Source organism: Thalassophryne amazonica, chromosome 1, assembly GCF_902500255.1.
Source record: "Thalassophryne amazonica chromosome 1, fThaAma1.1, whole genome shotgun sequence".
NCBI lineage: Eukaryota > Metazoa > Chordata > Actinopteri > Batrachoidiformes > Batrachoididae > Thalassophryne > Thalassophryne amazonica.
The window spans coordinates 93,471,793-93,498,500 of record NC_047103.1 but is presented as its reverse complement, the minus strand read 5'-3'; positions in this window follow the sequence as shown (position 1 = coordinate 93,498,500).

Here is a 26,708-nt window from a genome sequence, read left to right as displayed (position 1 = left end):
CTAACTGAACACAGACTGTGGGATTACTGAGTGTGCGTACTCACACTCATCAAACTGTTTCTGTTCTCTGCCAGCAGTACCGGGTCTGACTGCTGAAGACAGTGGCCACCTGGGGCACAGGGCTTGGCGGCTCCGGTGTTCTTCAGATCCGTTGGTGGTGGAAGCTGTGTGGGTTCTGGCTCTTCTATCACCAGACGTCTTCTATCTTCGAGCCTGCCACACACCACCTTGTGTATGATTGACATTCCGCACTATTGTTATTGTCTGTACTTCGTTGTGCGCTTCACAACATTAAATTGTTACTTTTTGGCTTATCCATTGTCCGTTCACTAACGCCCCCTGTTGTGGGTCCGTGTCATGACACCTTCCCAACAGGATTTCTCGGCCAGCGTCATGGATCCCGAGGGGTGTCAACCATCGCTTGAACAGCCAATGGAAGAGCGAGGTGCACAGGCGCCAGCAGGAGGCGTGTTAGGTGAGCTGCAGCACATCTTAACTGCCTTTACTGCTCGGTTGGACTTAGTTACCGAGCAGAGCATTATTCTCAATCGAAGGATGGAAGCTCTCACCGCCCAGGTGGAAGCGCATGCTCAGGGCTCTGCTGCAGCACCTCCTCCTGCTGACCGAATGCCAGAGACAGACATTCCACTGGTCATTCAACGAACCCCCCCACCTTCCCCTGAAGCATACATAAGCCCTCCGGAGCCATACAGAGGCTGTGTGGAGACGTGCGCGGACTTCTTGATACAGTGCTCGCTCGTCTTTTCACAGCGTCCCGTCATGTACGCGTCAGACACTAGCCGGGTGGCTTACGTTATAAATTTGCTTCAAGGAGAGGCACGCGCCTGGGCTACGGCACTCTGGGAGCAGAATTCACGGCTCCTAACGATTTACACTGAGTTTGTGAGGGAGTTCCGACAGGTGTTCGACCACCCTCATAGAGGCGAGACCGCTTCAAGCGTGCTGCTGTCGATACAACAGGGGTGTCGAAGCGCAGCGAAGTATGCAGTCGACTTCCGCATCGCAGCAGCATGAGCCGGCTGGAATGCTGTTGCGCTCCGCGCCGCATTGTGAACGGACTGTCTCTGGTCCTTAAGGAGCACCTGGTGGCGAAGGACGAGCCGCGGGATTTAGACGGGCTTATCGACCTGGTTATACGGTTAGACAACCGATTAACAGAACACCGACAGGAGCGAGATGAAGGGCGTGGTCAGGCACAAGCCGTCCGTCTTCCTCCCGGGTCCGAAAGGGAGCCGATTTCCCCACGCTCCACAGCCAGGGATCTCTACGTGACGACAGCTCCCCTGCTGACGTTGCTATGGAAACGAGCAGGGCCAAAAAGCGATCGGATCAGAGACAAAGGAGGCTGATCCGTGGAGAGTGTTTTCTCTGCAGCTCACCCGAGCACATACAGAGAGAGTGCCCCAAACGGTCAAAACAGCAGCACTCGTCCTTAGAGACTGGGCTAAGGGTGGGTCACAATACCCACGCGGGGAAACCCCGAAAATCCGCACGTATCCCAGTCACGATCCTGATGGGGATCTAACCCTTCACACCCCAGCACTGGTGGACACGGGGTCGGAGGGGAATCTGCTGGATAGCAGATGGGCAAAGGAGGTTGGGCTCCCTCTAGTGGCCTTACTGTCACCATTGTCGGTGCGGGCACTAGATGGCACCCTTCTTCCACTAATCACACACCAGACACAGCCCGTGACTTTGGTTGTTTCTGGGAATCACAGGGAGGAGATTGTGTTTTATGTAACACCTTCCACCTCCTGAGTGATTTTGGGTTTTCCATGGGTGTTAAAACACAATCCCCGGATTGATTGGCCGTCTGGGGTTGTGGTTCGGTGGAGTGAAACCTGCCACCGGGAGTGTTTAGGATCCTCGGTTCCACCCGGTGTGACAGCTAAGGACGAGGTTTTAGTCCCCACCAATCTGGCGGCAGTGCCAGCCGAGTACCATGACCTTGCTGACGTCTTCAGCAAGGATCTGGCACTCACGCTGCCCCCACACCGTCCGTATGATTGTGCCATTGATTTGATACCGGGCGCTGAGTACCCGTCCAGCAGGCTGTACAACCTCTCACGTCCGGAACGCGAATCAATGGAGACCTACATCTGGGACTCGTTAGCTGCCGGGTTGATCCGGAACTCCACCTCCCCGATGGGTGCTGGTTTCTTTTTTGTGGGCAAGAATGACGGTGGACTCCGTACATGCATTGATTACAGAGGGCTGAACGAGATCACGGATCACAACCGATACCCGTTACCTCTGTTGGATTCAGTGTTTACGCCCTTGCATGGAGCCCAAATTTTTACAAAATTGGATCTTAGGAATGCTTATCACCTGATTCGGATCCGGGAGGGAGACGAGTGTAAGACGGCATTTAACACCCCGTTAGGTCACTTTGAGTACCTGGTCATGCCGTTCAGCCTCACCAATGCGCCCGCGACATTCCAAGCGTTGGTTAATGACATCTTGCGGGACTTCCTGCATCGGTTTGTCTTCGTATATCTAGACGATATACTCATCTTTTCTCCGGATCCTGAGACCCATGTCAAGCATGTACGTCAGGTCCTACAGCGGTTGTTGGAGAACCGGCTGTTTGTGAAGGGCGAGAAGTGCTAGTTCCATCGCACTTCTTTGTCCTTTCTGGGGTTCATAATCTCCTCCAACTCCGTCACCCCTGATCCGGCCAAGATTGCGGCGGTGAGAGATTGGCCCCAACCAACAAACCGTAGGAGACTGCAACAGTTCCTCGGCTTTGCGAATTTCTACAGGAGGTTTATTAAGGACTACAGTCAGGTAGTTAGCCCCCTGACAGCCCTGACCTCCACTAAGGTCCCCTTCACCTGGTCGGATCGGTGCGAAGCTGCGTTTAGGGAGTTGAAGCGCCGGTTTTCGTCTGCACCAGTTCTGGTGCAGCCTGATCCTACTCGCCAGTTCACAGTGGAGGTGGATGCCTCTGACTCAGGGATAGGAGCCGTGCTGTCCCAGAGCTGGGAGTCCGGTAAGGTTCTCCACCCTTGTGCCTATTTTTCCCGCAGGTTGACCCCGGCTGAGAGGAATTATGACGTCAGCAATCGGGAACTCCTTGCGGTGAAGGAGGCTCTTGAAGAGTGGAGACACCTGTTGGAGGGAGCGACGGTGCCCTTCACGGTTTTCACGGACCATCGGAACCTGGAGTACATCCGGACCGCCAAGCGGCTGAACCCCAGGCAAGCCCGCTGGTCACTGTTCTTCGGGCGCTTTGACTTCCAGATTACATACCGCCCCGGGACCAAGAACCAATGGTCGGATGCACTGTCCCGGGTGCATGAAGAGGAGGCCAAGGCCGAGTTGTCAGACCCCATAGAGACCATCATCCCCGAGTCCACTGTCATGGCCACTCTCACCTGGGACATGGAGAAGACCGTCCGGGAGGCCCTGACACGGAACCCGGACCCAGGGACCGGCCCAAAGAACAAACTGTACGTCCCACCAGAGGCCAGAGCTGCGGTTCTGGACTTCTGTCATGGTTCCAAGCTCTCCTGTCATCCCGGGGTGCGCAGAACCATGGCAGTGGTCCAGCAGCGCTTCTGGTGGGCGTCCATGGAGGCCGACATCTGGGACTACGTCCAGGCCTGTACCACCTGTGCCAGGGGCAAGGCTGACCATAAGAGGACTTCAGGACTCCTCCAGCCCCTACCGGTACCTCACCCCCCCTGGTCCCACATCGGCCTGGACTTTGTCACGGGCCTCCCGCCGTCCCAGGGCAACACCACCATCCTCACGATAGTGGACCGGTTCTCCAAGGCGGCCCACTTCATGGCCCTCCCGAAGCTCCCAATGGCCCAGGAGACAGCAGACCTCCTGGTCCACCACGTCGTGCGTCTGCATGGGATACCAGCGGACATCATCTCAGACCGTGGCCCTCAGTTCTCCTCTCAGGTCTGGAGGAGTTTCTGCAGGGAACTGGGGGCCACCGTGAGTCTCTCGTCCGGGTATCACCCTCAAACGGACAGGCAGAGCGGGCCAACCAGGAGCTGGAGCAGGCCCTCCGTTGCGTTACCTCCGCACACCCGATGGCCTGGAGCACCCATCTGGCCTGGATCGAGTACGCCCACAACAGCCAAGTGTCGTCAGCCACCGGCCTCTCCCCATTTGAGGTGTGTTTGGGGTACCAGCCCCCATTGTTTCCACTTGTGGAGGGAGAGGTCGGTGTGCCCTCGGTCCAGGCCCACCTCAGGAGGTGCCGCCGGGTGTGGCGGACTGCCCGTTCTGCCCTGTTGAAGGCCAGGATGAGGGCCAAGGCCCATGCAGACTGCCGGCGTTCCCCGGCCCCTGCATACCAGCCCAGGCAGGAGGTGTGGCTTTCCACCAAGGACATACCACTCCAGGTCGAGTCACAGAAACTGAAGGACCGCTTCATCGGACCATTTACAATCCTCAATGTCCTCAGTCCTGCCGCGGTGAAGCTGAAGCTGCCGGCTTCATTGCGGATCCATCCTGTCTTCCATGTGCCGCGCATTAAACCTCACCATGTTTCACCCCTCTGTACCCCCGGACTGGCGCCGCCTCCTGCCCGGATCATCGACGGGGAGCCAGCTTGGACCGTGCGCCGGCTTGGACCGTGCGCCGGCTCCTGGACGTCCATCGGAAGGGCCGGGGGTTCCAGTATTTGGTGGACTGGGAGGGGTATGGACCCGAAGAACGCTCCTGGGTGAAGAGGAGCTTCATCCTGGACCCGGCCCTCCTGGCCGACTTCTACTGGAGGCACCCGGACAAGCATGGTCGGGCGCCAGGAGGCGCCCGTTGAGGGGGGTGTCCTGTTGTGTGGGCCGCTGAAGAGGAGGTACTGCTGGCCCACCACCACCAGATGGCGCCCTGCTTGGAGTGCGGGCTTCAAGCACGAGAGGGCGCCGGAGCCACTGGGAGTGACAGCTGTCACTCTTCATCAGCACCAGCTGTCACTCATTCAACCCATCACCATCACCATAAAGGCCGGACTGCAACTCCACCTCCTCGCCGAGAAATCATCTACCATACAGGTAATCTTCTCTGCTGTACCTAACGGTATTATTATTATTCTGCTTTGCAGCCGTGTTCCTGCATCTCAGTCCCTGCTGGAGTGGTATACAGTGAGAGTCAGCGATGTCTTCGCCTCTCACTCCTCCTAAGGAAGCGACTGACAGGAGCTGCACGAGTGTGTGATTGGAGGTGGAGCTTCTCCCTCCTAACTGAACACAGACTGTGGGATTACTGAGTGTGCGTACTCACACTCATCAAACTGTTTCTGTTCTCTGCCAGCAGTACCGGGTCTGACTGCTGAAGACAGTGGCCACCTGGGTCGCAGGGCTTGGCGGCTCCGGTGTTCTTCAGATCCGTTGGTGGTGGAAGCTGTGTGGGTTCCGGCTCATCTATCACCAGACGTCTTCTATCTTCGAGCCTGCCACACGCCACCTTGTGTATGATTGACATTCCGCACTATTTTTATTGTCTGTACTTCCTTATGCGCTTCACAACATTAAATTGTTACTTTTGGCTTATCCATTGTCCGTTCATTAACGCCCCCTGTTGTGGGTCCGTGTCACGACACCTTCCCAACAAATTGTGTCATAACAAAAAAGGAAAACGAAACAAAAACATACCAAAATCCCTTCAAATAAACAATATTGAAACAATAAGGAACATGTTCATCCAAAAGGAGCCATCATTTAAATTTATCCAAATCCACAAGCTCTCTTATCATTATGGCCTTCACTTCCTCCGGAGTTCCATTTAGTTTGATCCACACTTTACAGTTCCTGGTCCATGTCGCTTGAATTTTTTTCTGCTTGCGAAGGACTCTGGCTTGTCTTGCAATCTCCGCAATTTTCGTTGTCAAATGTTCGTTCACATACACCTCGGTTACTTTCAACTTTTTTGTTTGCCTTAACAATTCATTCTTAAATTTTCTATTTACAAACCGGATGATGATCAATCAATCAATCAATCAATTTTTTTTTATATAGCACCAAATCACAACAAACAGTTGCCCCAAGGCGCTTTATATTGTAAGGCAAGGCCATACAATAATTATGTAAAACCCCAACGGTCAAAACGACCCCCTGTGAGCAAGCACTTGGCTACAGTGGGAAGGAAAAACTCCCTTTTAACAGGAAGAAACCTCCAGCAGAACCAGGCTCAGGGAGGGGCAGTCTTCTGCTGGGACTGGTTGGGGCTGAGGGAGAGAACCAGGAAAAAGACATGCTGTGGAGGGGAGCAGAGATCGATCACTAATGATTAAATGCAGAGTGGTGCATACAGAGCAAAAAGAGAAAGAAACAGTGCATCATGGGAACCCCCCAGCAGTCTACGTCTATAGCAGCATAACTAAGGGATGGTTCAGGGTCACCTGATCCAGCCCTAACTATAAGCTTTAGCAAAAAGGAAAGTTTTAAGCCTAATCTTAAAAGTAGAGAGGGTGTCTGTCTCCCTGATCTGAATTGGGAGCTGGTTCCACAGGAGAGGAGCCTGAAAGCTGAAGGCTCTGCCTCCCATTCTACTCTTACAAACCCTAGGAACTACAAGTAAGCCTGCAGTCTGAGAGCGAAGCGCTCTATTGGGGTGATATGGTACTACGAGGTCCCTAAGATAAGATGGGACCTGATTATTCAAAACCTTATAAGTAAGAAGAAGAATTTTAAATTGTATTCTAGAATTAACAGGAAGCCAATGAAGAGAGGCCAATATGGGTGAGATATGCTCTCTCCTTCTAGTCCCCGTCAGTACTCTAGCTGCAGCATTTTGAATTAACTGAAGGCTTTTTAGGGAATTTTTAGGACAACCTGATAATAATGAATTACAATAGTCCAGCCTAGAGGAAATAAATGCATGAATTAGTTTTTCAGCATCACTCTGAGACAAGACCTTTCTGATTTTAGAGATATTGCGTAAATGCAAAAAAGCAGTCCTACATATTTGTTTAATATGCGCTTTGAATGACATATCCTGATAAAAAATGACTCCAAGATTTCTCACAGTATTACTAGAGGTCAGGGTAATGCCATCCAGAGTAAGGATCTGGTTAGACACCATGTTTCTAAGATTTGTGGGGCCAAGTACAATAACTTCAGTTTTATCTGAGTTTAAAAGCAGGAAATTAGAGGTCATCCATGTCTTTATGTCTGTAAGACAATCCTGCAGTTTAGCTAATTGGTGTGTGTCCTCTGGCTTCATGGATAGATAAAGCTGGGTATCATCTGCGTAACAATGAAAATTTAAGCAATACCGTCTAATAATACTGCCTAAGGGAAGCATGTATAAAGTGAATAAAATTGGTCCTAGCACAGAACCTTGTGGAACTCCATAATTAACTTTAGTCTGTGAAGAAGATTCCCCATTTACATGAACAAATTGTAATCTATTAGACAAATATGATTCAAACCACCGCAGCGCAGCGCCTTTAATACCTATGGCATGCTCTAATCTCTGTAATAAAATTTTATGGTCAACAGTATCAAAAGCAGCACTGAGGTCTAACAGAACAAGCACAGAGATGAGTCCACTGTCCGAGGCCATAAGAAGATCATTTGTAACCTTCACTAATGCTGTTTCTGTACTATGATGAATTCTAAAACCTGACTGAAACTCTTCAAATAGACCATTCCTCTGCAGATGATCAGTTAGCTGTTTTACAACTACCCTTTCAAGAATTTTTGAGAGAAAAGGAAAGTTGGAGATTGGCCTATAATTAGCTAAGATAGCTGGGTCAAGTGATGGCTTTTTAAGTAATGGTTTAATTACTGCCACCTTAAAAGCCTGTGGTACATAGCCAACTAACAAAGATAGATTGATCATATTTAAGATCGAAGCATTAAATAATGGTAGGGCTTCCTTGAGCAGCCTGGTAGGAATGGGGTCTAATAAACATGTTGATGGTTTGGATGAAGTAACTAATGAAAATAACTCAGACAGAACAATCGGAGAGAAAGAGTCTAACCAAATACCGGCATCACTGAAAACAGCCAAAGATAACGATACGTCTTTGGGATGGTTATGAGTAATTTTTTCTCTAATAGTTAAAATTTTGTTAGCAAAGAAAGTCATGAAGTCATTACTAGTTAAAGTTAATGGAATACTCAGCTCAATAGAGCTCTGACTCTTTGTCAGCCTGGCTACAGTGCTGAAAAGAAACCTGGGGTTGTTCTTATTTTCTTCAATTAGTGATGAGTAGAAAGATGTCCTAGCTTTACGGAGGGCTTTTTTATAGAGCAACAGACTCTTTTTCCAGGCTAAGTGAAGATCTCCTAAATTAGTGAGACGCCATTTCCTCTCCAACTTACGGGTTATCTGCTTTAAGCTACGAGTTTGTGAGTTATACCACGGAGTCAGGCACTTCTGATTTAAAGCTCTCTTTTTTAGAGGAGCTACAGCATCCAAAGTTGTCTTCAATGAGGATGTAAAACTATTGACGAGATACTCTATCTCACTTACAGAGTTTAGGTAGCTACTCTGCACTGTGTTGGTATATAGCATTAGAGAACATAAAGAAGGAATCATATCCTTAAACCTAGTTACAGCGCTTTCTGAAAGACTTCTAGTGTAATGAAACTTATTCCCCACTGCTGGGTAGTCCATCAGAGTAAATGTAAATGTTATTAAGAAATGATCAGACAGAAGGGAGTTTTCAGGGAATACTGTTAAGTCTTCTATTTCCATACCATAAGTCAGAACAAGATCTAAGATATGATTAAAGTGGTGGGTGGACTCATTTACGTTTTGAGCAAAGCCAATAGAGTCTAATAATAGATTAAATGCAGTGTTGAGGCTGTCATTCTCAGCATCTGTTTGGATGTTAAAATCGCCCACTATAATTATCTTATCTGAGCTAAGCACTAAGTCAGACAACAGGTCTGAAAATTCACAGAGAAACTCACAGTAACGACCAGGTGGACGATAGATAATAACAAATAAAACTGGTTTTTGGGACTTCCAATTTGGATGGACAAGACTAAGAGTCAAGCTTTCAAATGAATTAAAGCTCTGTCTGGGTTTTTGATTAATTAATAAGCTGGAATGGAAGATTGCTGCTAATCCTCCGCCCCGGCCCATGCTACGAGCATTCTGACAGTTAGTGTGACTCGGGGGTGTTGACTCATTTAAACTAACATATTCATCCTGCTGTAACCAGGTTTCTGTAAGGCAGAATAAATCAATATGTTGATCAATTATTATATCATTTACCAACAGGGACTTAGAAGAGGGAGACCTAATGTTTAATAGACCACATTTAACTGTTTTAGTCTGTGGTGCAGTTGAAGGTGCTATATTATTTTTTCTTTTTGAATTTTTATGCTTAAATAGATTTTTGCTGGTTATTGGTAGTCTGGGAGCAGGCACCGTCTCTACGGGGATGGGGTAATGAGGGGATGGCAGGGGGAGAGAAGCTGCAGAGAGGTGTGTAAGACTACAACTCTGCTTCCTGGTCCCAACCCTGGATAGTCACGGTTTGGAGGATTTAAGAAAATTGGCCAGATTTCTAGAAATGAGAGCTGCTCCATCCAAAGTGGGATGGATGCCGTCTCTCCTAACAAGACCAGGTTTTCCCCAGAAGCTTTGCCAATTATCTATGAAGCCCACCTCATTTTTTGGACACCACTCAGACAGACAGCAATTCAAGGAGAACATGCGGCTAAACATGTCACTCCCGGTCCGATTGGGGAGGGGCCCAGAGAAAACTACAGAGTCCGACATTGTTTTTGCAAAGTTACACACCGATTTAATGTTAATTTTAGTGACCTCCGATTGGCGTAACCGGGTGTCATTATTGCCGACGTGAATTACAATCTTACCAAATTTACGCTTAGCCTTAGCCAGCAGTTTCAAATTTCCTTCAATGTCGCCTGCTCTGGCCCCCGGAAGACAATTGACTATGGTTGCTGGTGTCGCTAACTTCACATTTCGCAAAACAGAGTCGCCAATAACCAGAGTTTGATCCTCGGCGGGTGTGTCGTCGAGTGGGGAAAAACAGTTAGAGATGTGAACGGGTTGGCGGTGTACACGGGGCTTCTGTTTAGGGCTACGCTTCCTCCTCACAGTCACCCAGTCGGCCTGCTTTCCCGGCTGCTCGGGATCTGCCAGGGGGTAACTAACGGCGGCTAAGCTACCTTGGTCCGCACCGACTACAGGGGCCTGGCTAGCTGTAGAATTTTCCACGGTGCGGAGCCGAGTCTCCAATTCGCCCAGCCTGGCCTCCATAGCTATGAATAAGCTACACTTATTACAAGTACCGTTACTGCTAAAGGAGGCCGAGGAATAACTAAACATTTCACACCCAGAGCAGAAAAGTGCGGGAGAGACAGGAGAAGCCGCCATGCTAAATCGGCTAAGAGCTAGTAGCTACGCTAAGCTAGCGGATTCCTAAAAACACGCAAAGTGAATAATGTGTAAATAATTTAGAGGTGATTCAGCAGAAGGAGTGCTTTAGTTAAGGCACGTAAAAATTACACTGGGAAACAAATCGTAATCTAGATAACTAGATCAATCTAACTGCGCAGATTAAACAGCTAACAGATACAGAAAAACACCGCTGTGCTTCGGAACAGGAAGTGATACAATACCGCAGTGAGAGCCAACCACCAGTAGAGGCAAGCAAGCACCGGTTACGCCTTTTTGTCTCTTCTTGCAACTGAATGGCAATTAGCAATATCAGTACTATTAATGTGGATATCGTTGGAAGAAAAAACTGAACAACCTGTTGCTCCAGGGATTGAGTTTCTTCTCGCGTGTCATCTTCATCGGCACCGCTGCCCACAGCAGTGGCCCGAGCGTATGTCCGATGATTAATGTTCAGTCCCAAAACAATTACTTCCTCCATCCTCATTTGTTGCTCAAGGTCATCGACATGATTTTCCTATGATCTGATTTTATTGTCCTTCTCTTGCAAGATTTTTTTGAGATCATGAACCTCCTTCAACAAACCAAGCAATTCGGTTTGCTTTTTAACCACTCCACTGAGTTCATCTGACATGAAATTCAGGGAGAGTTTGATCTCATCCAGATCTTCACTACTTAAGGCTTTTTTTTGGGCATTTTGTACAGTTAGGGAAAAAAGGTTGTACCTTATGGGCAGTAACTACACCGACTGACCGCTTCGGGTTCAGCCCGCCTTCGAGGCCCGTGCTCCGTGGCTGCTGATGCTGGAAAACCCTCCGTCGGCGCTCGTCAGCCCGCCTTCGAGGCCCGTGCTCCGCGGCTGCTGCTGCTGGAAAACCCTCCATCGGCGCTTGTCAGCCCGCCTTCAAGGCCTGTCAGCTCCGCGGCTGCTGATGCTGGAAAACCCTCCATCGGCGCTCGTCAGCCCGCCTTCGAGGCCCCTCAGCCCGCCTTCGAGGCCCAGTGTCTCAATGTTTATTCAAAGTATTTGCATTTTCATTTCTCACTGTGTTTACACAATGGGGGACTTTCAAGTTGCAATAGACCAGTGGCTACGTGCATGCATAATGATGTCACAACTTGAAAATCAGTGGGATTTTATCATGAGTGTGTGTGTTCACGTGTGCCATCTTGCACCAGTTCAGTGCTATTTTCTGCCTCTGTGAAGTGCGCTCTGAGAGAGAGGGAGAGCGCGTGCACGAGAGAGATCGGTTTTATTTTATTTTAAGCAGTCTCTCTCTCTCTCTCTCTCTCTCTACTCGTTCTCTACTGCATGGTGTGGTGCGATAGTCATTTAACATTATTATTATTATTTTTTTTATGCAGCGAGTGCGAGTTTATTTTAGAGTCAGCTCTTTTCTCTGATCGATCAGGGCGTTTGATGAGTGCACTGACATGCAGCGAGTGGCGTTTATGAGAGGGAGAGCGCGCGCGTACAAGAGAGCGCTATAAGGAGACTCACTCCTCTGAATAAAACCTCTCTCTCTCTCTCTCTCTCTCTCTCTCTCTCTCTCTCTCTTTCTCTCTCTCTATAATCACACCTGTGACTTTTTAAAATCTCTCTCCCTCTCTGAGCGAGAGAGAGAGATTTTATTTAGAGGAATCTGAGTGAAGAGAGAGAGAGAGTGGTTTTATGAAATGATGTGATACTGAAACAGTCCTCGTCCCGTATGATAAAGTGAAGCAACGATCTCACAGTATTTATAGTTCCAGAAGAACAACAGGGAGATGTGAAGTTGCGCACAGTCCGTGTTGCAGCGCGTGGGCGGGCTCACAATTGCGGACAGTAGCATGGCGCTGCGTGGACTCCGTGGAGGCTCCATGCTGTGCTGTACGCTGAAGAAAATTAAACAGGTTTCATTTCTTCCATCCTATGCGCGTAGCCCTCAACATACTGCTACGTATTGAGAGAAAACTCCTCGTGAAGTGTAGAGCTGCTCATTAATGAGCTGTAATGAGCAGCTCTGTAATGCTGTAATGAGCAGCTCTGTAATGCTGTAATGAGCAGCTCTACGAATACGCCACTGTGAAAGCCCCTTTAGGGAGACGTGGCTTCATTCAACAAAAAGAACTGTCAAGAAACTTTCCCGTTGCTGTGTGGAGTTGTGTGGAGGTAGGAATAGCCTTTTGGAATGCTTGAATAATGATGTCAGTCACACAAAGAATTCAAATAATAGTGAAAACATGTTCATTGCACCCAGAATGTTGGTATTTTGGTCGTTGAACTTTCCTAGCAACCAATGTAAAGCCCCAGTCACACGGCACTAACGAAGGACACCAAAGCCAAAACAAAACAAGAAATCTGGACTTGCGTTGACTTTTGGAGACAATGTTTATCCGGCATCCAGCTTAAATCGGTTAGCTGCTCCGTGAGGCGTCATAACAACCGATCGGTGAGCCGCTCCATGAGGCATCATAACAACCGATTGGTTAGCTGCTCCGTGAGGCGTCATAACAACCGATCGGTGAGCCGCTCCATGAGGTGTCATAACAACCGTGAGTGACTACTGACGTGGCAGCCGGGCAGTCACAGTCGAAGTTTACTATTTGCGCAGCTGCTGTCTCTCTCTGGCCAATGTGAGGGGCTCAGCACTCCCCTCACACTGGGACCACACTGATGAACAGTCTCTGAAAGGAGCTCCTGTCAGCAGAAGTCTGTCACTTTTCTGTTTTTTGCTCAGACTCACAGACTGAGTGTTTTACTTTTTAATTTTCACTTTTTTAGAGAAGACACAACGCTTCACAAACACAGTAACTGGCCCATAACAACCGTTAGCCGTGAGGCGTCATAACAAGCTGTTGTTTCTAATGACACCAAACACGCGAGTGAGAGGCTCACTAACCAGACGTCTCTGTAGCACAACTTGAAAATTTTCCGTTCAGTGTAATTTTCTAGTTTTCTTTCATTTTAATAAATGGAATTCTCTGTGCTCTCTGCCTCAGGGGTTTCGATGGTCCCAACTGTAATGTTGGATAAAAAAAGATCAGATGAAAAAAATGCTGGAGATGAAGGTAGACTGGCAAAACGACCAAATCGATGAGCTGACTAATGAACAAGACTTTCTGAAGGAGCATTTGGCATCAGGTAAATCTTATTCACTATATTAAAATGTACTGTGTGTTGTCCCTGTGTGTATTTCTCTATTTGCATTACAATTATACAGCAGTGAGTCTATTCTAGTGTTTTAATCAATTATCTTTATCTTTTAGATTTGTTTTTACAGTTCTTTAAAAGGACAGCCGCTCTAAAAAGGATTCCAGAGATGCAATGAGTCTTTCCTCCGTCACAGCATTAGAATGTCAGTCTGAGTCATCTGAGTATTGCTCATTACCACTGTTATCAGACGACATGACAACAAGAAGAAGAGGAAGACCAAAAACAGGATGAAGGGGAAAAGTCATAGAAGAATGAGGAGGAAGATTGTCAGAGAGGTAAATTTTTAATATTTTTCTTGTTTCATTTGCATGTGTTAATTATTATGTTGTGTCTCTTTATTTTGGCCTTTACAATTGGTATTTAATACTTTCTATTCCAGCCCAAAGTCCAAATCAGGTGGTGTCCCAGTACCGATGTCTGTGCAACCTTTTCCGGAGAGATGCAACAATGGCTGCTATTGAGTGGATGGGAACACAATCGTGATGACATCTCCCATCGCAGAGCTGTCAATCACGGCACGTAGCAAATATAGCAAAGTCTTAAAAAACTACAACAGTCAGGTTAAGCTCTCTGTTTGCAACGCAGTGTGCATTTGCAATAACAGAGGATCCAGAGGTAGGACAGCTGATTAAAGACTAGAAGTCTAATGCACAGTAAAATTACCAGTGTAAAACTAACACTGACAGTGTACATATGGTCCTACTCTGGTCAGAGTGGGGCCATATGTTCACTGTCAGTGTTAATTTAACACTGGTGATTTTACTGTATGGAAAGCTACTGCCTTTTAAGATAAAGTAATGATGGCTTATAATGTTGACTGCTCATTGGTTTCAGAAAGTATTTCAGAGTTGTATTTATGATAAAACACTTGCAATAAGATATTTTTGCCTTTGAAAAGTATTTCAGAGTTAGGTTTTTAAGTATTTGCACTGATAAAGTATTTTTGTTTATTATTATTTTGTGTTTTTAAGTAGCCTACACAAGTTTTGCAACTGTGTGGCTAAGTTTTAATGGCACATTTTGAGCACTTTTTTTCTTTTATAACATATGTAAAACTGTATACATATGTACGGTACATTGTTTTTATTTCTGTACAGCTTTGCAAATACTTAGTTCTGTATTAATGTCCCGTGGCTTTACTTATACTGATTTTGGTCTGATTTCTGCGCTGAAAAGAGATTTGTGACATTTTCGGGTTTTGCCTACCTTAACAAATACTTTATAAAGCATAAATAGTCTTCACTTTCATATTGTTCACAAAAAAGTAGTTGTAATTGTCTGAATTAGTAATGCATTGCAGAATTGAGTTGTCATTAACATATCACAACATATAAATGGACTGTCATGACACCATTATGACAATGTAATGAAGATATTCTTTGACCTCAGGTAAAGTAGTAGCATTTTGATATGTTATTAACATATCATGACATATAAACTGACTGTCATGACACCATTATGACAATGTAATGAAGACATTCTTTGACCTCAGGTAAAGTGGTAGCATTTTGATTTGTCATTAACAAATCATGACTTATAAACTGACTGTCATGACACCATTATGACAATGTAATGAAGATATTCTTTGACCTCAGGTAAAGTGGTAGCATTTTGATTTGTCTAGGGATAATTGAGGGGTCTCCAGTGACCTCGCTCTCCCCTGTCCTCTTATTCCACGCGTCCGTTGATTTGAAAGAAGGTTTTGACCAGTTATTTAAGTTTGAACATAATTACTCTGAGGGCTAGACCACCACTCAGAGATTTATTAAACAGAATTTAAATGTCACAGAATTTAACAGAATGCAAGTTTTACAGAATAAGTGAGATAAACAAAACCATACCCAGAAGTTCTGAGTGTCCCCGAAACTGAGAGCCTCCAACCCACTGTCTCGTGTTCCACCAAGCTCTCAGCAAAGAGGTAGCCCAAACAGTGGGCTAGGCTCTGTTTTTATACTCCTCTGTCTTCCTATGCTAATACAATGATTCATTCGTTTAGGCGTTGTCCTTCATCTGAGTGGTCTTCATCCCTCTTCTTCGTGGCTTTGGTCCTGCCCACATGCGCCATGGAGTGTTCTTACTTCCTCTTTCTCCTAAAGTGACACCTGTGCCTAATCTGATAGGAAACTGTTTTGGGCCAGAAAACTGCAAACTGAAAGACTGTCAGCAAGACTCATCACACGGTTATACCACAAGAATATTAGCACATCTCAAAATTGCACAATATTCTAACAAACAAGTCTAATCATACCCGTGTATCAAGTTTAGTCTCCTTATCTGACTGTTTGTGGTCATTACTGGTTCCATGTGCTGTTTGCAACGTTTCTCAGTGTATCTTCAGGGCCTCTCCGAAACAGGGACACATCACATTTACAACACTTTGAAAATGATTATATAAGTAAATCATCTTTATAACAGCATGCTAAGAAACTGAACTACTAAAGCAAAAGCAAATCTTGAAACAAAAGCAAATATAATCATAAACATAACATAACTTTAATTTGGTACACACAATACACAGTTCAAAAGTATATAAACATATATTTCAAAAGTATTTGAATATATAGATATCTTGTGATATTGATTACATGTTTAATAAGCATTGATAAATATTGATCACTATGAACATATGAGTAATATATTCTTCAACAGCAACAAGCTCTATTAATATATAAGTGATCCCTTCCAAGCATTAGAACACACTCATATATGTAACAATATATTCTTGGCTCAATAAAAGATAGAGAATAATAGGATGATTCTGAATTGGGGAAAAAAGCACAAATGGTTAATGCATATTTTAGCACATTTAGGATATATTCCTTCATTTGTCATTAACATATCATGACGTATAAACTGACTGTCGTGACACCATTATGACAATGTAATGAAGGTATTCTTTGACCTCAGGTAAGGTGGTAGCAATTTGATTTGTCATTAATATATCATGATGTATAAACTGCCTGTCATGACACCATTATGACAATGTAATGAAGATATTCTATGACCTCAAATAAAGTTGTAGCTTTTTGATTTGTCATTAATATATCATGAAGTATAAACTGACTGTCATGACACTATTATGACAATGTAATGAAGGTATTCTTTGACCTCAGGTAAAGTGGTAGCTTTTTGATTTGTCATTAATATATCATGACGTATAAACTGACTGTCATGACACCATTATGACAATGTAATAAATATATTTTGACCTCAAGTAAAGTGGTATTATTTTGATTTGTCATTAACATATCATGAAGTATCAACTGACTGTCATGAGTCATGACAGCTATGGCAGTGTAATGAAGATATTCAAATTGGTCTGTAACCTTGTGCATGGAATTATAATATGATTATGTGAACTTGCCATGAACACAGAGTAATTCATGGCACAATAGTGCCTACATAGTGCACTTACAAATAGTTTGTTCATTGTTTATTAAATAAGAAAAACAATGAGTAAACACATAACAAATGGGACTATTTATGAGAAGTAAAGCATTAATTAAATGCATTAATTACTTAAGTACACTGAAGTGGTGGCTCTAAGTGGTTAATGCCCTTGGTTTAAGTGTGGAAGGTTCCCAGTTCAAACCCCACCTCTGCCACATTTCTGTATAATATGGAAATGTGTCAAGAAGGGCATCCAGCGTAAAACATGCCAATTCAACATGCAGATGTAGCTTGGATTTGCTGTGACAACACGAGTGCAAACCATGGAGCAGCCAAAGGGACTTCTTAATTACTTAAGTATGAGTCATTCTTAATTATTTGTGATGAATTCATTACATATTTATTCATGCTTAATTAAGGCTAAATAAGGTGTAGTCATTATAAAGTGCTACCTAATCATTATGTCAACTTGCCATAAACACAAAAATAGATGCATATGTTGTTAATGTCAAGTTGTTATGACAAAGACATTTCCTGGTCATGACACTTTGATTAATGTCAAGTTGTCATGATAAGGACATCCCAAACAAATTTAAAGTCAAGCTGTCATGACAAAGACAACTTATGGTAATGTCACTTTGATTAATGTCAAGTTGTCATAATCAAGGCAACCCAAAAAATGTCAACTTGTCATGACAAAAACCGAATGACACTAACACTAGAAGTCCCGCCATTTAGCTGTTCTTTCTATAAAACCTACTGGGCAGCCGATCGGCAGTATGGCTTTTAGCTAATCTGCAAAATCACCTGTGAGCACTCATTTTGTTATGAAACGAGGCAATCATTTGTGCACCACAGGAGGGGACATGTTGACAAGGGTGTGGTTGACCCATCTGATAGCCTATTGTATATGCAGCTTGTTCTCAAAGGAGAGAATTCCTTTTGTGCTGAGGTGGATAAATCCCTCACTGCACATAGCCTGCCACTTCAGTGCCCTCAAGAATTCGGTGGTGTATGAACCTCCTCTCTCCTAGGAACGAAGATGCAACACTCAGGCATTGGAAATTATCCTGAATGGAGTAAACCCTTGTGACTCGGATGGAGAAGACATAAACCTTCAGCCGGATTCAGACTCCGAGCTGTCTGAACTGTCTTCAGGTTAGATTTCATTTCATATTATTTCCTATTCTATATTTCATTTCAGGCAGGAAGGTGGTGCACATAGCACCATGTGTATAGAGTTTTGGCCTTCTTGCATCAGACAGCCTCCATTTTGTTTCTGAATGTGGGCCTCCGTTTGTTTTGTTTGGTTCTACTTCGCCTGAGGTCCCTGCACCTTAGCCAAACTATGAGACTGTTACACCCCTGGCTCAATAAGTGAGTAACAAAAGAGGGGAGACAACACATGGACCATGTTTAACAATATTTGTTTAAACAACGTGTATGTGTGAGTCAGTATGTGTGCAAGTGTTGCAGTGCGTGTGGTGTGTGGAAGAGTAATCAAATAAACAGAAAAGCTTAAACGTCCATGGGTGGCTTCAGCAGGGCTCCAACAATCCAAGCCCTGTGTGCGTGGTGGAGACAGGAGGAGTGCTCTTTCACGCACACCTGCACTCAGGTTTTAATGAGGCCGCAATCAGACACAGGTGGAGCCACAGCCACACAAGAAGGGAGGAGGTGAAGCAGGAGCACCTGGGCAGAAAGCAGAGGCAGGAGCAGCCACAAAGACAAGCCCTCCCCAACCTGCAAACCGAACAACACGGGCCAGGGCCGTGACACCCCCCCCCCCCCAAAAAAAAAGAAGGGACCCTCATAGGGCCCTACAAAATTCCCAAATTAACAACTACTTACCAAAAGCTAAAAATGGTCCAGGTCGACCCATGAGACAACCTAACTAAGATCAGTCAACCGATCCAAATTACCTCCTGGAGGGCAGACAATGTGTTCTACTCAGATGACATTGCCAAGGTGTTGTTGAGACCCAGCTCAGGAGACCAGCTGAAGAACCACAGCAGCAAAGAGAAGGATGGAGACGATCAACAGCAGGGTCAGGACCAACATCAATCAGGCAAGGCACATCAAAATCATCGATGCACAGCGTAGATTCGCATTAGGGCTGTACAAAGCACAGCACCCAACACCACAGTCCAGAACCAGCAGAGGCGTTGTCCAGCCCAAAGAGTTTCCCACACCAACTTCCAGCTCAGCAACTCCCACCTCAGCAACCTCGGTGCCTAGGAGCTATTTAAGAGGAGGAGAAGACAAATTGGGGAAAAGAACAGGTTTTACAAGACAATGTATTGGCCAGCGCATTATCCTTGCCCTTAATGTGCTGTATATCCAAATGATACAGCTGTAAGAATAATGCCTAACATAGTAACCTCTGGTTTGGGTTTCGAAGAGAATTTAGAAATGTTAGAGGGTTCAACAACTTTTCCTAAATAGGTTACTGTGGCCTTAGCGAAGTCACACTTGGCTAAATTTAGAGTGAGATTACTATAGGCTAAACGGTCAAACCATGCCCGAAGCTGCATTAGATGGTTGTCCCAGATGTTACTGTATACTACAACATCATCCAAATAGACGGCACAACCTTTCAGACCACTCACAACACAGTTCATCAACCTTTGAAATGTTGCTGGTGCATTTCTCAGGCCAAAACCCATCACAATATAGGAAAATAAACCAAAAGGGGTAATGAATGCAGATATTTCCTGTGCTCTCTGGGTTAAAGGCACTTGCCAATAACCTTTAAGAAGATCCAGCTTGCTCACAAACCACGCACCTCCCACCTGATTGACACAGTCCTCAACACGTGGCAGTGGAAATGAATCTGGTTTTGTCACTGCATTGACTTTTCGAAAGTCATTGCACATCTGGAGACTTGTCTGACTTCTGTACTATCAGGTAGGGAGATGCCCAACTGGAAGCAGAGGGAACTGCAAGATTATTATCAAGCATGTATTTCACCTCTTTATCAATGACCTTCTGCTTTTCATCAGAGACATGGAAAAATCTCTGCCGAATGGGTTTTGAATCTCCCACATCTATATCGTGTTGTATCAAATTGGTCTTAGTGGGTGTATCCCCAAACAAAGAGGGGTAATCTCCAATCAAATCTGCCAATTGTCCAGCTCTGTCATGAGGCAAATGGTCAACTAACGAACCCAATTTCTCCAAAGTTTCAGAATTTTTCAAGCAAGCACAAAGTACAGCATCATCTGGCATTGCCACCTCCTCCCCCCCATGAAAAGTTGACTAAGGTACTTCACAAACAGTCAAAACTGTAGCCCCATCCACAGACCCAGACTGACTCTGTAAATATCTGACAAAATTGGGTTTCAGAAGGTTAATGTGGCAAAGCTGCTGACTTTTTTTCCTATCAGGAGTTGCAATCAGATAATTGAGATCTGAAAGCTGTTTAACAACAGTATAAGGACCATGAAATTTTGCCTGAAACGGTGACCCCACAACCGGTAACAAGGCCAAAACTTGATCCCCCTCACTAAACTGTCACTTCTCAGAATGTCTCAGAAAACTTTTCATTTTATTCTGAACAGTAGCCAAGTTCTGTTTAGTCAGTTCACCTGCCATGTACAGACAATGGCAAAAACCATTCACATAGTCCAACAAATTATCAGGAGGTTCATCTGAGGCCCACTTATCATGAAGTACTGCCAACGGACCCCATACTCTATGGCCAAAGACCAGATCATTTGGACTGAAACCAGTACTCTCCTGACAAACCTCTCTCACAGCTAGAAGTAACCAAGGCAAACCATCTTCCCAATCCTTACACAGCTCTGCACAATAAGAGCTCAATAAGGACTTCAGTGTCTGATGGAACCTCTTCAAAGGTCCCTGACTCAGTGCATGATACACTGAAGCCTGATTGTGCTCAATGTTAAGCTGTTTTAGAACTTGGGCAAAGAGATGCGAAGAAAAATTTGAGCCCTGGTCACTTTGGATGACTTTAGAGATACCAAAAATGGCTATAAACTGAGTCAACACCCTAACAATAGACTTTGCAGTAATATTATGCAGTGCGTAGGCCGCAGGGTAACGAGTGACCAAACACATTACTGTCAGCAGATACTGAGAGACAGATTTTGATTTAGGTAAAGGTCCGACACAATCAATGATCAAATGTTCAAAAGGATTCACAATTATAGGAATCGATTGAAGTGGAGCAGGTCTAATAACCTGATTCGGTTTACCTGTCACTTGACATGTATGACAAGTCTTAATATAAGCTGCAACATCACGCTTCAAACGGGGCCAAAAGAAATAACAAAGGACATGACTATGTTTTTTTAACTCCCAAATGCCCAGTCTGATCGTGTGAGGAAGCCAACACTTTATTTCTGAATTTAGTAGGAATCAAAACTTGAAAAACTGGAGTTCCCAAGACGTCCAGTCCTTGAGGAGTCCATTTCCTAACCAGTACCTCATCCTGTAGAAAATGCCTAGTTGCAGAACTTTTTGCCTCTTGAGTGGGCTGCACTTTGTCAAACAGTTCACTCAAAGATGCATCCACTCTCTGTTCAGTGACCAGTTCCTGCTGAGAAATTGAAAATGATTCTGGTAATTGAAAGACAAGTTCAGACACACAATGTTCATTAGTGTCAGATTTAGCCTTAGTCATAGCTCTGGTGACCGCACAATCTGGAAAATCCCGCTCACATTTATCTTGTTCCTTAATTTGGGCTGAAACTTTAACAGGATGATCAGAAGCCCAAACTCTAACACTAGCCAAGTCATTACCCAAAATGACATCCACGCCTTCTATTGGTAACGCTGGACGAACTGCAAGATGAACATCTCCTTCGACAAGACCACATTTCAGAAAAACCCTATGCAACGGAGCACTCAATGGGACCAAACTGACACCTCTTACAATAACACAGTCACCCGTATCAGTCTCCTCTGAAAATGGCAAAACTGAAGCACGAATAAAAGAATCCGTTGCCCCAGTATCCCTCAGAATCCTTACCGGCACTTTATAATCATTACCACAAAGAGACACAAAACCATCTGAAACAAATGCTTCCAAGCCAGAGCAATGTTTAAACTTCATCCCTGAAGCTGAAAAGTCCCTCTTCCAGGCTGTAAATGCAGCAGGTTTAACATTTTTAGCACTAAAAGGACCAGCTTTACTTTTCAAAACAGGACATCCACTCTTCCAATGCCCCTTCTCACGACAATAATTACAAGACTGTTCAGAACTCACAGACTGGAACAACCGATTAGGTCTAGTCGACTCAAACCTTGCAAACTTGGACTGACTGAAAAATCAGTGTATACGAGGTCTGTGATGAAAAAAGCGGTCCTTTTTATTTTTTCAAAAAAAAAATAAATGGATTTGATTCATATGTTTTTACGTCAGACAAGCTTGAACCCTTGTGCGCATGCGTGAGTTTTTTCACGCGTGTCGGTGACATCATTCGCCTGTGGGCAGGCCTTGAGTGAGGAGTGCTCCACCCCGCCCGTCGGAATCTCTTTGTCTGAATAGCCGCTGCGGACGGCGCGCGTTGCTTTAACATTTTTTCTGGACCTGTGAGGGATATCCGAGTGGACCCTATTCGAGAAATTAAGATGGTTTTCGGTAAAAATTTAACGGGTGATGAGAGATTATGGGGTGTTTCTGTCGCTGTAAGGACTTCCCATGGAGCGGTTCGTCGCGCAGCGCTTCCAGGCACCATCGTCGGCCTGTTTCAACCTGAAAACATTCTAATTGAAGGCTTAATTCACCCAGGACGTCGTGAGAGAACAGAGAAGATTCAGAAGAGGCCGGCATGAGGACTTTATGCAGACATTCCACTGTTTAAGGACATTTTTTAATGAAAGACGTGCGCGCAAATTCGCCGAGTCGTTTCCGTGACGACTCGGTGAATCTGTGTGCGCCGCGACAGGAAAAACACCTCTGTGTTGAAAACCATTTGTAAAATTCAGGCGGCTTTTGATGGCTTTCAACAAGTGAGTAACTGAGAAATTGTTTAACAGCTTGGGCATGTTCCAACTTGCCCGTTAAGGTTTCCAACTGAGGTTTTTCCTGTCGCGACCCCCCGTGGTCGGGTCCGGCCTGACATGCGACTCTGCCCGCACGTTCTTTCATTACAAAATGTCCGTTAACCATTGAATGTCTGAATAAACTCCTCATGCTGACTTCTTCTGAAAGTTCTCTGTTCTCTGACGACTTACTGGGTCAACAGAGCCTGAAATGTGGAAGTTTTCAACTTGAAATGGCAAGACGCTGCCGCCTCGAAGCGCAGATTGCCGTCAGGTGCCGTCCTTAAAGCGACACTACCAGACCAAAATCTCTCATCAGCCATTAAAATTTTTACTGAAAACCAGCTGAATTTATCGAATGTGTCCACTCAGTTGTGCCTTACAGGTTTTGAAAAATTTTTTATCAAACAAAGCAGCAGTCTCTGAGCCATTCCTAAACAATGAAAAAATCGACAAGAGGGTGGGCGACTCTCACTCAAAGACTGCCCACAGGCGAATGACGTAACCGACAGGCGTGAAAAAACTGTTGCATGCCCACGAGGGTTCAAGCATGTCTGATATAATCACACGTGATTCAAATCCATATGGTTTTTGAAAAAAAATAATAAGGTCCATTACTTTTATCACAGACCTCGTATACCTCCTACTTTTCCCTTTGAGCCAAAATGTACTCATCAGCAATGGTAGCTGCCTGAGACACAGTAGATTTTCCTCTTTCTGTAATATGAGTAGCCACATCAGGTGGAAGATGCTCAAGAAACTCCTCAAGTACAACCAAGTCACAAAGTTCTTCAAATGTTGTAACATTGAGGGCAGGACACCATCTGTTAAAACGTTTGCTCAAATCTTTGGCAATTTCAACACTGGACTGCCTTTCACCCTTTCTCCATGACCTAAACCACTGTCTATAGGCTTCTGGGACCAATTCATAAGCTTTTAACACAGCCTCCTTAACTGTTCTATAATCTCTGCTCTCTTGGTCACTCAGCGGCAAATATGCTGCTTGAGCCTTTCCAGTAAATACAGATTGTAGCATCACAACCTGATCAGCTTCAGGCCAACCTCTCAAATTTGCAACTCTTTCAGAAAGAAGAAAAAAAGGTGTCCGGCTCACTCTCTTCAAACTTCGGAACCAGATGCAAATTAGAAATTAAATCAAATTCCCTTCTTGGATCAGACCTCTCCAAAGCCATCCTTAACCTGTCCTGCTCCAGTTGAAGCCTTTCCCTCTCCAGGGCCATTTTCATTTGCTCCATTTCCAACATAAGTAATTCTCTCTTTTGTTCAAATGTGAAATCAGATTTTTTCTCACCAACAGTCACATCCTCCTTTTCAAACTATATACCTTTCTCAATCATCTGCAGTGTGAATTTCTGCACAAACTGTCAGAAACCGTCTCAGGGAAGCTCATCTGCATGCTCGTCATCCTCATCGGGGTCTCGACCTGACTCCAGTTCGTCGTTGTAACCGACTTGAGTGGGCAAATGCTCACATTCGCTGGCGTTTGGCACGTTGGAGAGGTGTTCTCTTCATGGATGAATCCCGGTTCACATTGTTCAGGGCAGATGGCAGACAGCGTGTGTGGCGTTGTGTGGGTGAGCGGTTTTCTGATGTCAGTGTTGTGGCTCGAGTGGCCCATGGTGGCGGTGGGGTTATGGTATGGGCAGGCGTCTGTTATGGATGAAGAACACAGGTGCATTTTGATGGCATTTTGAATGCACAGATATACCGTGACGAGATCCTGAGGCCCATTGTTGTGCCATACATCCAAGAACATCACCTCATGTTGCAGCAGGATAATGCACGGCCCCGTGTTGCAAGGATCTGTACACAATTCTTGGAAGCTGAAAATGTCCCAGTTCTTCATGGCCGGCATACTCACCGGACATCTCACCCATTGAGCATGTTTGGGATGCTCTGGACCGGCGTATACGACAGCGTGTACCAGTTTCTGCCAATATCCAGCAACTTCGCACAGCCATTGAAGAGGAGTGGACCAACATTCCACAGGCCACAATTGACAACCTGATCAACTCTATGCGAAGGAGATGTGTTGCACTGCATGAGGCAAATAGTGGTCACACCAGATACTGACTGGTATCCCCCCCCAATAAAACAAAACTGCACCTTTCAGAGTGGCCTTTTATTGTGGACAGTCTAAGGCACACCTGTGCACTAATCATGGTGTCTAATCAGCATCTTGATATGGCACACCTGTGAGGTGGGATGGATTATCTCAGCAAAGGAGAAGTGCTCACTGTCACAGATTTAGACTGGTTTGTGAACAATATTTGAGGGAAATGGTGATATTGTGTATGTGGAAAAAGTTTTAGATCTTTGAGTTCATCTCATACAAAATGGGAGCAAAACCAAAAGTGTTGCATTTATATTTTTGTTGAGTGTATATATATTCACTAGTGTGTTCATTTTTCCTTAACGTTTTTCCCATTGTGTTTTGATAATGGTGTCTTTGTTGGCTGTGGAGCATGATTACATTATTACATTGCTCTTATTAGTATTTGTTTTGGTTTATATTTGTATATTTGTTGAAGACCATCACAACATGTTTTTTTTAATTATGGGTTGATTGGTTTTTCATGTGAGGGCAATTGCTAATCACTGCTAGTACTTAGACACGTGTTTTTCACCTTGTGCATTGTCTGAGGAAGGGCGGCTTGCCTGAAATGTCATGTCTCTAAATAGCTTTTTTAAAAGCTTTTTTGCATGGGAGCGCTGTGGTGGTGTGGATCTTTCTATTTTTGGTATATTTTTTCTTGCTCCAGCTCACCCTTTATGTGTTTTAGATGTGCATGTTTTCTCTGCATCAGCTGTTCCATCATGGACATGGCAGCCATGCAGCTGTGCAAGCAGTGCTGACAGCGATCACACTGCACTGCAGCCACCGTTCGAGCTTTGGCAACCTCAGCCTCACCTCGACTATATGCTTGTGGGGTGGGCGGGGCACACACTCACATGCCATCTGTGTTGCGGGGAGTACACACTGCACACACGCATGCCATTTGTGTTGGGGGAGCAGGCACACTCACATGCCATTTGTTTTGCTGGGGGAGACTGCTCACTCACATACCATTTGTGTTGCTCCGTAATGGCACACTTGTGGGGCACTTACAAAATGTGGGGCTATTCGCGCAGCCAGCTCAAAAGTGGTCTGCCTGCTCTTTACTTTCATACTGGCTGTGTGATTGGCCCTGCCTTTTGTAAGTGCCTTGTGAATGGTGTTGGATGTTCGTGGGTAGCACCTAGACTCCAGCTGACTCCTGCCGAAAGTGGGTTGAATGGCCACTCGTACGGCATTCAGCATCAATCGGCCACTGATATGAAGGCTGACTCCACTGCGCCATTCGTCCACGATTAGACACGGCTGATGATTTTGTGCAGCCCCTCAGCCACAGCATGATATGTTCGCCCTGCGTTCGTCATGCCTTACGAATGTTGTGAACATGATCAGATGGCAGTGCGACATCATCTTGCCCGCCGTTCAAATGGGTTTCTGGCGGAAAGGGCATGTGCTGTGCCCGAATAGAAGTGGCAACTGTTGTACAAAGCATCCGTGTGCGGTTTCAATTTTTCATGAGTGCCATTCAAATCATCCTTCATGCGCCATTCGGCCTTAATTGTGTTATGTGTGAAGGGGCCCTTAGAGATGTCAGCTATCGAAATTATGAAACACAAACATGCACACACACACATGCACAGTTACACAAACATCATTATTCAGGTTTTCTATGTG